The sequence below is a fragment of the Lepidochelys olivacea genome (genome assembly GCF_965140295.1).
Source record: "Lepidochelys olivacea isolate rLepOli2 genome assembly, chromosome: 11".
Classification (NCBI taxonomy): Eukaryota; Metazoa; Chordata; order Testudines; family Cheloniidae; genus Lepidochelys; species Lepidochelys olivacea.
In genome coordinates this window covers 76,578,328-76,587,051 of record NC_140421.1, presented here as the reverse complement: position 1 = coordinate 76,587,051, position 8,724 = coordinate 76,578,328, and the positions used below count along the sequence as shown (strand labels likewise).

The window sequence follows — 8,724 nt, the reverse complement described above, 5'->3', positions numbered from 1 at the left end:
TTGGATTGTTTCATGACGAGCAGGATCATTCCTGGTTTTTATTGTTTTCTCCGGAGTCTGGACCTTGACGGTGCCTCGGCCGAGGCGTCGGGGCCGGAAGAGGAAGGAACGGGCTCCCCGCCCCCCAGCGGCCGCCCCGGGAGCCCAGCACCGAGCGGGCCTCGCCCGGAGAGCGGGACGGCCGGGTCGGGCCGCGGCAACGGCGTGCGCGCCGCGATGCCTGATGGGAAATGGAGGGTCACCCGCGGGGCCCGGCTTCGCCACCCCGCCGCGGCCGCGCGGCCCGTTCCGAAGGTGGGGGGAGCGTCGCGCGCTGTGACATCATCTCGGCGCGACAGCGACGGGGCGGGAGCGGAGCCTGCGGGGTGACGTACGTGTGCACGCTGCGTCTCCCAGCGTGTCCGGGGCCGCGCGGTGGCTGACGGGAGTAGTCCCCAAACAGCGTGTTCCTGCGGGGGCCGATGGGAAAAGCGGCCGCGAGACGCGGGCGCGCACGGCGCAGGCGCGCTACGGCTCGGTCCCGACAGCGCCGGCGGGACTCGACCCGCTGCTGCGCTACGGCGGCCCGTGAGGCCCGGATCCGGGGGGTTCAGCCGGCGTGCGCGGGAGCGGGGGGAGGAGCCCGGCCGGGCCTGGCAGCGCCGCCCCTCCGCCACGTAGCCGCGCGCCGGCCGCGAGAGGGGGCCGGGGTCGAGGCCGCCCTGATCCGGCGGCGGGAGCGGGGCCAGCCACGGGGGGGCCGCAGCATAAAACCAGCGGCTTTGAATTCCCGACCCCCCCCCACACCCAGAGACCCACAGAGAGACCCCCCCACACCCCGACACACAGAGACTGAGACCCCCCCCACACACATCCCCCACACAGACCCCCACACACACACCCCCCACAGACCCAGAGACCCCCACACACACAGAGACCCAGAGACAGACACCCCCCCACACCCCGCCACACAGACCCAGAGACCCCCCCACACACAGAGACCCTGAGACAGAGACACCCCCCCACACCCCCGACACACAGAGACCGAGACCGCCCCACACACAGAGACCCTGAGACAGAGACCCCCCCCCACACCCCCGACACACAGACCCAGAGACCCCCCCCCACACAGAGACCCTGAGACAGAGACCTCCCCACACAGACCCCCACACACACAGAGACACAGAGACCCCCACACACACAGAGACCCAGAGACAGAGACACCCCCACACACACAGAGAGACAGAGACCCCCCCCCACACACACAGAGACCCGCACACAGGTCCTGTGAACCGGGAGTTCTCGGCTATTTCTTAAACCACGGGCAATTAGCAGCAAGATTTGAGGAGTCCCTGAACTAGTTAATATCCAAGAATAACAATTACTGCAACCCAATCAAGTAATTTTCATAGTGTGTGTACTTATAGACACACACACACACACATATATTGGGGCTGTCAAGCGATTAAAAAAAATCACGATTAACTGTGCGGTTGTACAACAATAGAATACCATTTACTTTAAATATTTGGCATGCTTACATTTTCAAATATATTAATTTTAATTACAACACAATACGAAGTGTACAGTCCTCAATTTATATTTATTTTTGATTACAAATATTTGCTCTGTAAAAAAACAAAAAAATTGTAAAGATTCTTAAACCTTGGGCCCAGCGCTTTGCTGTTTTTAGAAATCTCACATTGGTACCTTCTTTGCGTTTTGTCAAATCTGCTGTGAAAGTGTTCTTAAAACGAATATGTGCTGGGTCATCTTCCAAGACTGCAGTAACATGAAACATATGCAGAATGCAGGTAAAATAGAGCAGGAGACCTACAATTCTCCCCCCAAGGAGTACAGTCACAAATTTAATTGATGTCTTATTTTTTTAACGAGCATCATCAGCATGGAAATATGTCCTCTGGAATGGTGGCCGAAGCATGAAGGGGCATACGAATGTTTAGCATATCTGGCATATCTTGCAACGCCGGCTACAAAAGTGCCATGGGAACGCCTGTTCTCACTTTCAGGTGACATTGTAAATAAGAAGCAGGCAACAGTATCTCCTGTCAGTTGTAAACAAACTTTTGTCTTAGCGATTGGCAGAATAAGAAGTAGGACTGAGTGGACTTGTAGGCGCTAAAGTTTTAAACTGTTTTGTTTTTGAGTGCAGTGATGCAATCAGAAAAAACCCAACTGCATTTGTTACACTTTCACAATAAAGAGTTTGCACTTCAGTACTTGTATGAGGTGAATTGAAAAATACTATTTTTTTGGTTTTATCATTTTTACAGAGCATATATTTGTAATAAAAAAATAATAATATAAAGTGAGCACTCTGCACTTTGTGTTCTGTGTTGTAATTGAAATCAGTATTGAAAATGGATCAAAAAATATATAATAAATTGCAACTGGTATTCTATTGTTATAAGCGTGATTAATCGTGATTGATTTTTTTGAGTTAATCGTGTGAGAGAACTGTGATTGACAGCCTTAACGTACATATATAAAATAATACCAAATCCTCAGAACACCAATATAATGGGGAAACTAATTCTTACCTTAAAATGACAAGTGATTTTATGTACTCATGTGGCACTTCTTGGCATTGCCCTAGCAACAAAGCTATTGAAACAGAAAAGCAGGCAGGGTGTGGCAGTGAGGCTGATGCCTAGCAGGGCTACCAGGGGGGAAAAAAAATCTTTTCATTTTGCCTGTGCTCCTAAGAGGTTGAAAGTTACCTAAACCCCAAAGCATAAAAGTGGGAGTGGGGGCAGGTGCTTTGAAACTTCCATTCCCAGGATCGCCATGGCACATGGGTCATGAGAGACAGAGTCTACAGGCGCCAGGGCAGGGCTTGCAACTAAACTCCCATGTTTCCCTCAGGATTTTCAAACTACACTGGACCCTCACTAGAATGTGGGATTTGGGATCCATGCCAAATCCCCCATTCTAGCGGGTACTGCGTTACAGTGGGGACCACGTTACAATGAAAGTTAATGACGGTTACTAAATTTGGGATCCGCAACCACGTTCTATCAGAATTTGTGTTCTATAGACGCGTGTTCTAGCGAGGGTCCGGTGTATAACTTTCAGGTTCTCGTCTCTGTCAACTCAGGCTATGTCTACCCTATAGCACTTACAGCGGCACAGCTGCAGTGGGCTAGCCCCTTGTTCTGTGTTTGGGAGTGGCGGGGATTCCTTCATGGTCTTTTTCCTCTTTCAGGTGATTTCAAGGGTCATCATGGTGCACCTTGGTAAGTGCAGACAGGGCTTGTTAAGGGTTGCGTGCACACCATGTTGTACTGACAGACCCCAGTTTCTGCATCCCTCTAAATCAATCACATTTAGTGGAGAATGTGCAGCTCTCTTAAGGGTTGGTAGAGCAAATCTGTCATCTTTATTGTAAATAAATTGCTGTAAGACCTCAATCTCCTGGCAAGGTACAGACTTCGATTCCATCATGAAGAATAATCTATTGTTGCTGCGTAAGGGCAGGTTACAGCAGTTTTCTTGAGCACATGTCACAAAACCGGTTGAAAAACTTCTAGGTAACTCAGTGTGTTTTCCAATCTCAGCTATTTGCTTATTTCTCTTAAAAGACAATAGGTTTTCCTTGGTGATCCTCTGCATACTTGGAGTACCAAAGACTCTTTCTTCATTTCTTTGCATGAATCCTTGAGAATATGTATATATGCAATCACCCTTCTTTTGGCCACAGGAAATGGGATGTTTCAGAGTAGCAGCCTTGTTAGTCTGTATCCGGAAAAAGAACGGGAGGACTTGCGGCACCTTAGAGACTAACAAATTCAATTAAGCATAAGCTTTCATGGGCTACAGCTCACTTCATCAGATGAATAGAATGGAACATATAGTAAGAAGATCTATCTACACATACAGAGAATCATGAAAAGGTGGGAGTTGCCATACAAACTGTAAGAGGCTAATTAAGATGAGCTATAATTTGTTAGTCTCTAAGGTGTCACAAGTACTCCTGTTCTTTTTGAGGAAATGGGAACGGGTCTCATTTATGGAGAGGCTGAGCTGGCCAAGACAGCAGTAAAAGGCACTTCAAGCCACTAGAGGGTTAGTGAGACAGACAATTACTCTCACTTCTTAAAAGTCTCATTAACTATTGAAACAGTTGACCCAGGGTTGTCGTGAATTCTCCATCACTGACAATTTAACTTGAGATTGGATGTTTTTCTGAAATATATATGCTAAGAATTATTTTGGGGAAGTTCTATAACGTGTTATATAGGAAGTCAGACGAGATAATCACAGCGCTCCCTTCTAGCCTTTGAATCTGTGCGTCTAGAACAGTCATATTGCAACTCCAGCTATAAATATCAATAATCTTCCTTTCAGGTCTTTCTGGATTTTTCCCATTGCATCCTATGACAATCACAAATGCAGAAAGATTAAGGAAGAGAAGAGCCTTGAAAGCCATAACAGCTTCTGAGGAAGAAACTCCAGGTGACTGATAACATCTAACTGAACTGAATTACTCAAAAGATTACTGTACAGACAACGATCAGAAGAGTGTGCCAACTAAAAAGGACAATATATTTACTACAGGCAAAGAAATGATAGTGGATGTGAATTATTTCATAAGAACATTAAAGTATTTTGAAGCTTTAGGAGTCCTCAGACAAGGATTCTGATTGTCCTCATTTGTTAATTACTTCTTATTTTTCACAAATTATTAATCTTTCATGTTTGTCAAACTGCAATTACTTAGGCCCAGATCCACCAAGGTAAAATTTAGGCTCCTAAATTCCACTGAAATCCAATGGAAGTCAAGAACGAAAATACCTTTGTGGATCTGGGCCTTCCAGATTACAGCATTCATACAAACTGAATACAAACTCCCGTTTTCTAAATAGCTCTATTGTGGAGGTAGAGAGAGTGTTACTGACTGTCGTAAGAGTCTAATGTGTAGGAAGTTGTGCTGGATCAACGAACAGGTGAGGATGCACCTGGAGGCTTCCTTCTAAACGTCACCTTATCATTACTTAAGACAAGCCACAGTTGGTTTTTAATTTTACAGTGAACTATTTCAAGATTTTTGTTAGAGGAGGAAGAAAAGGAGGACTTGTGGCACCTTAGAGACTAACCGATTTTGGCCACTGTTGCTTCTTTATTTTCACCCAGTGAAGCTGCAAATAGTGTAAGCAGCAGAAAATCCTTTTTTCGGTGCAGGAGTGCAGCACAGAATGTGACACGAATTACTTAACCACACTACTGTTCTTCCAGAAGGTATCCCACAGAACATGACCACTCCACACATAGCAAATACTTGGATGGTTTTATACCTTTCTCCCTGAACAGTATTTGATCAAACATTATACATGCGTCCAGCTAAAACAATAATTTAAAAAACCAGGAATTACTACATGATGTTCATAGATGATCAGCCACCCATAGCAGCCATTCATATTCCAGCGTGTTAAGCACAATAAGAATTGAGCTATGTTCAGAGGCAGACGGCTATCCCTGTTACTGGGAGGAACTCGCACATCATTCATTCTATCGTCTTCCATCCACATTCTAACTCGCTTAAATGTCTTAGGTAAGACTTGTACCATCCCCGAAGATCACCAACCTCAGACTCTGGTAGACCAAACAAAGCCACTGAGTTTGAGTCATAGAACCATCACCCCAAAAGCCTTAATGCCAATCAGTGCAAATCTCAGAATTGATGATGGGGAGCACATGAGATCTTTCTCAGCCCACACAGTGCAGCGCATCACCCCTTTTAAAGCACTCGACGTAACAAAGCTGAGACATGCTCACTGGACGATCACAGTATCCTGCTTATTTAAGAAGAGCACAATACAATAGACCACTCTAGTGCTGACAGAAAAGACGCCTTCCTCAGCTGTTGCTCCAAGATGGCAATCTGCTGCTGTTCCTGCATGTGAGGAAGTTGGTGGGGCTCAAAAGGAGGGCAGCTCACAGCAAGAGAAATGGCTGAGAAGAGCTAGGCAAGTTAGAGGTACTTGAGATTCATTGCCGGCCTGTGTGTTGCTCCCTTGGCAGCACACCCATAAGGGTGCGGGGAGAACCATGGAAACTCAGCCAGCTCTCACTTGCCAGGCAGCTGGGAATTGGTTACATTTTTAATGGAGAAGTAAAATCTGAGCAAATGTATACATGGAACCAAAGAAAAATAAGATCTTTTGGGTGATACCTGAAGTCCTGCCTGAAAAGGTTCAGGCAGACATGGCTGGTTTGGATTTTGCCTATTAGTACATTTAAACCAGGGGTTCTCCGATCACATTTTTTGGTGGCCTCGGACTGTGACCCACCAATTCTTCCTGGTGGCCGCACTGACACTTTTCCCTAAAATACGTAACTGTAGGAAAAACAAATAAATATGCACAGACACGTGTCCAAATCCTTGTAATTTATTGATGTAGGGTTTTTTCAGACTCACAAATAATATGAAAAATTATATTTGTATGTTGAATATTGCTTTTCGCAGCACACTCAGTAGCTAGCTGGGAGTTTGTGAAAAGTGATATTAACAAACATACAAGTATCACTTTTCACAGGCTCCCAGGTAGCTAGTCAGTGTGCTGTGAAAAGTGATCCTTGCATGTTTCTTTGTTTCGCTTTTCTCAGCGAGCCCCAGGTTTGGAGAGGGAGGCAGCAGGGGTCTGGGGCAATGGAGGGGATAGAGGTGGAACCAGGGAAGGCAGTGGGGGCTGGGGGCGATAAATGGGGGTTTGGGGAGGCGTCGGGGAGAACGGTGAGCCCTGCTGCCATATGGCTGGAGCTGGGAGGCAGCACCCCCAGGGTCCAGAGCGAGCGGCTGGAGCCCAGGGTTGGTGGCGGCTGCTGCTGAGCAGCTGGAGGTGTGGATTAACACCCACCACCCCGGGGCTGGGGCTGGGGTTAGGGAGCGGGGTGAGGGCTGGGGGGTCGGTGCCAGAGCCCGGAGCCAGCACTTGCTGCTGCACAGCCAGGGGTTAGCGCTCAGGGCCAAGGTCACGTGGCCGGAGCCTGGGTCAGAGCCCGGGGCTCGAGCCGTGCAGCTGAAGCCCTGCGGCCAGGTTCTCACCCAGGGCTGAAGCCCAAGCCCCAACGTGCCCTGCCCACCCCACAGGTGAGTCAAGAACTCACCTGGCTCCTGCAGCATTGTGCCCCACCTGTCTCCAGAGGCGGTGCATGGTGGCTCATGCAGGAGCACCAGGGAGGGAAGGGGAGAGGCTGATGCTTTGGCCTCTCCACCACTGCCCAGGAGGCTGTTAGGCCTGCACAAAAAGCCCCTGGTGGCCGCATGCGAGAAATGCTGAGTTAAACTCACTTCCATGCTGTCAAAACCTTTGCCATTGTACCTCCTAACTGCTGGTTGCTCAGGTCAGAGTGTACTTACGGGTTAAGTGAAGCGCTGCTGTAAGAATAAGCTTCGTGTCCTTTAAGGAAACCAAGACAGAAAAAAATACTGATGATTTTTAATATTTTTTCTTTATCTAAAAAAATTAATGAAACAATATAGAAAATTCTATTAAAGACACCTTTTGCATTTTACAGATTTGTAGTATGCAAAATTTGATTTTATGTAATGCCCATCCCCATATATATTCCAGATTAGTATAAACAAGACATGATTTCCCTGGTAACTGGGACCAGTTTTTATTCTGTCTCCTCAAATTTAAAAGTTCATTTGTATGTAGGCTTCGGAAAGAGTTCCTTTCTCATTTCTAAACACAAAACACGGTTTTCTTTTCTGGATTTCTCGGCCTCAAATACAAGGAGGTGGGTCTGCAGGGTTGCTTCTGGACCAGTCTGAATGAGGGATGGTTTATTCTCCTGTTTAAAAAAACAAAATTATTTCTAGTGTTACAGGAATAAAAGACAGAGAAGTCTGGTTTATAAAGCTGGATCTCTACATCCCTCTCCCAAAAGGACTGCATGATCAGGCTCAAGGGAGTATTCAGAAATAAATTGTTTATCATCCCTTTAATTGAGTTATACCAAAGCAAGAGTTAGACAGTGGTTGGGCAATCACCATACAGTTAAATGGAGTAAATATTAATTAGAATGTTACTGCCAATAAAGACAGGTGACTCAGTAGTAAAGCTTTGATAATTAGGGGAGGCAACATTGTCTAGTAGTAACTGGCTGAACGAAGAGAGGTCCTACACTCAACAGTCACTCCCATGTTGGAGGAATCTCAACTACAAAGCTGAACAATCATCTTCCCAAAATAATTTTAAAATGGTGACACCCCCAATGACTTATCTCTCAGACAGAAAGAAAAGAAATAATGGTGGGGAGAAAAGGGGACCCTGGTCTGGGGAGAGGAGGTATACAGAAGTTCTGTGTGGAAGGGGAAGGTCGGAGGGCACACAGAGCCCCAGCCTGGGGGAGATGAAGAAACATGGGACAGAGCCTGTGACATGAAAGCGGGGTGAGCAGCTGCAGGGAATCTGTGAAACAGAGAGGATGGGAGGGTGGCACATGGGGGGGAGGGGAATGGAGGGCAGCCGGGAGCCCTCAGTGTGTGCAATGAGTACAGCCTACAGGAGCATTGAAGTGTGAGAGGGCCAAGTTCATAATACTTTGCATGTCTAAAATGACTTTTATCACTGTCTCAAAGAACTTTAAAAATGCAGATTATTTCTTCCCATTTACAAATAAACTCTCTTGCCATGGTTTTCTGGAGAGAGCTGCAGAGTCAGAGAATTAGCTCTGTTTTTGGCTCATGACCAGAACAGATAATCTGTCAACATTTGC

General features: G+C 46.9%; 1 long non-coding RNA gene across 1 annotated transcript; it reads left to right on the top strand.

The window, feature by feature from the left end:
- Positions 1–424: 424 nt before the first annotated feature.
- Positions 425–6,379, top strand: LOC311528565. Its single transcript, XR_014713637.1, has 3 exons — positions 425–567; positions 3,206–3,236; positions 4,348–6,379. It is a non-coding gene; the product is annotated as an uncharacterized lncRNA (long non-coding RNA).
- The last annotated feature ends 2,345 nt before the right edge of the window (positions 6,380–8,724 follow it).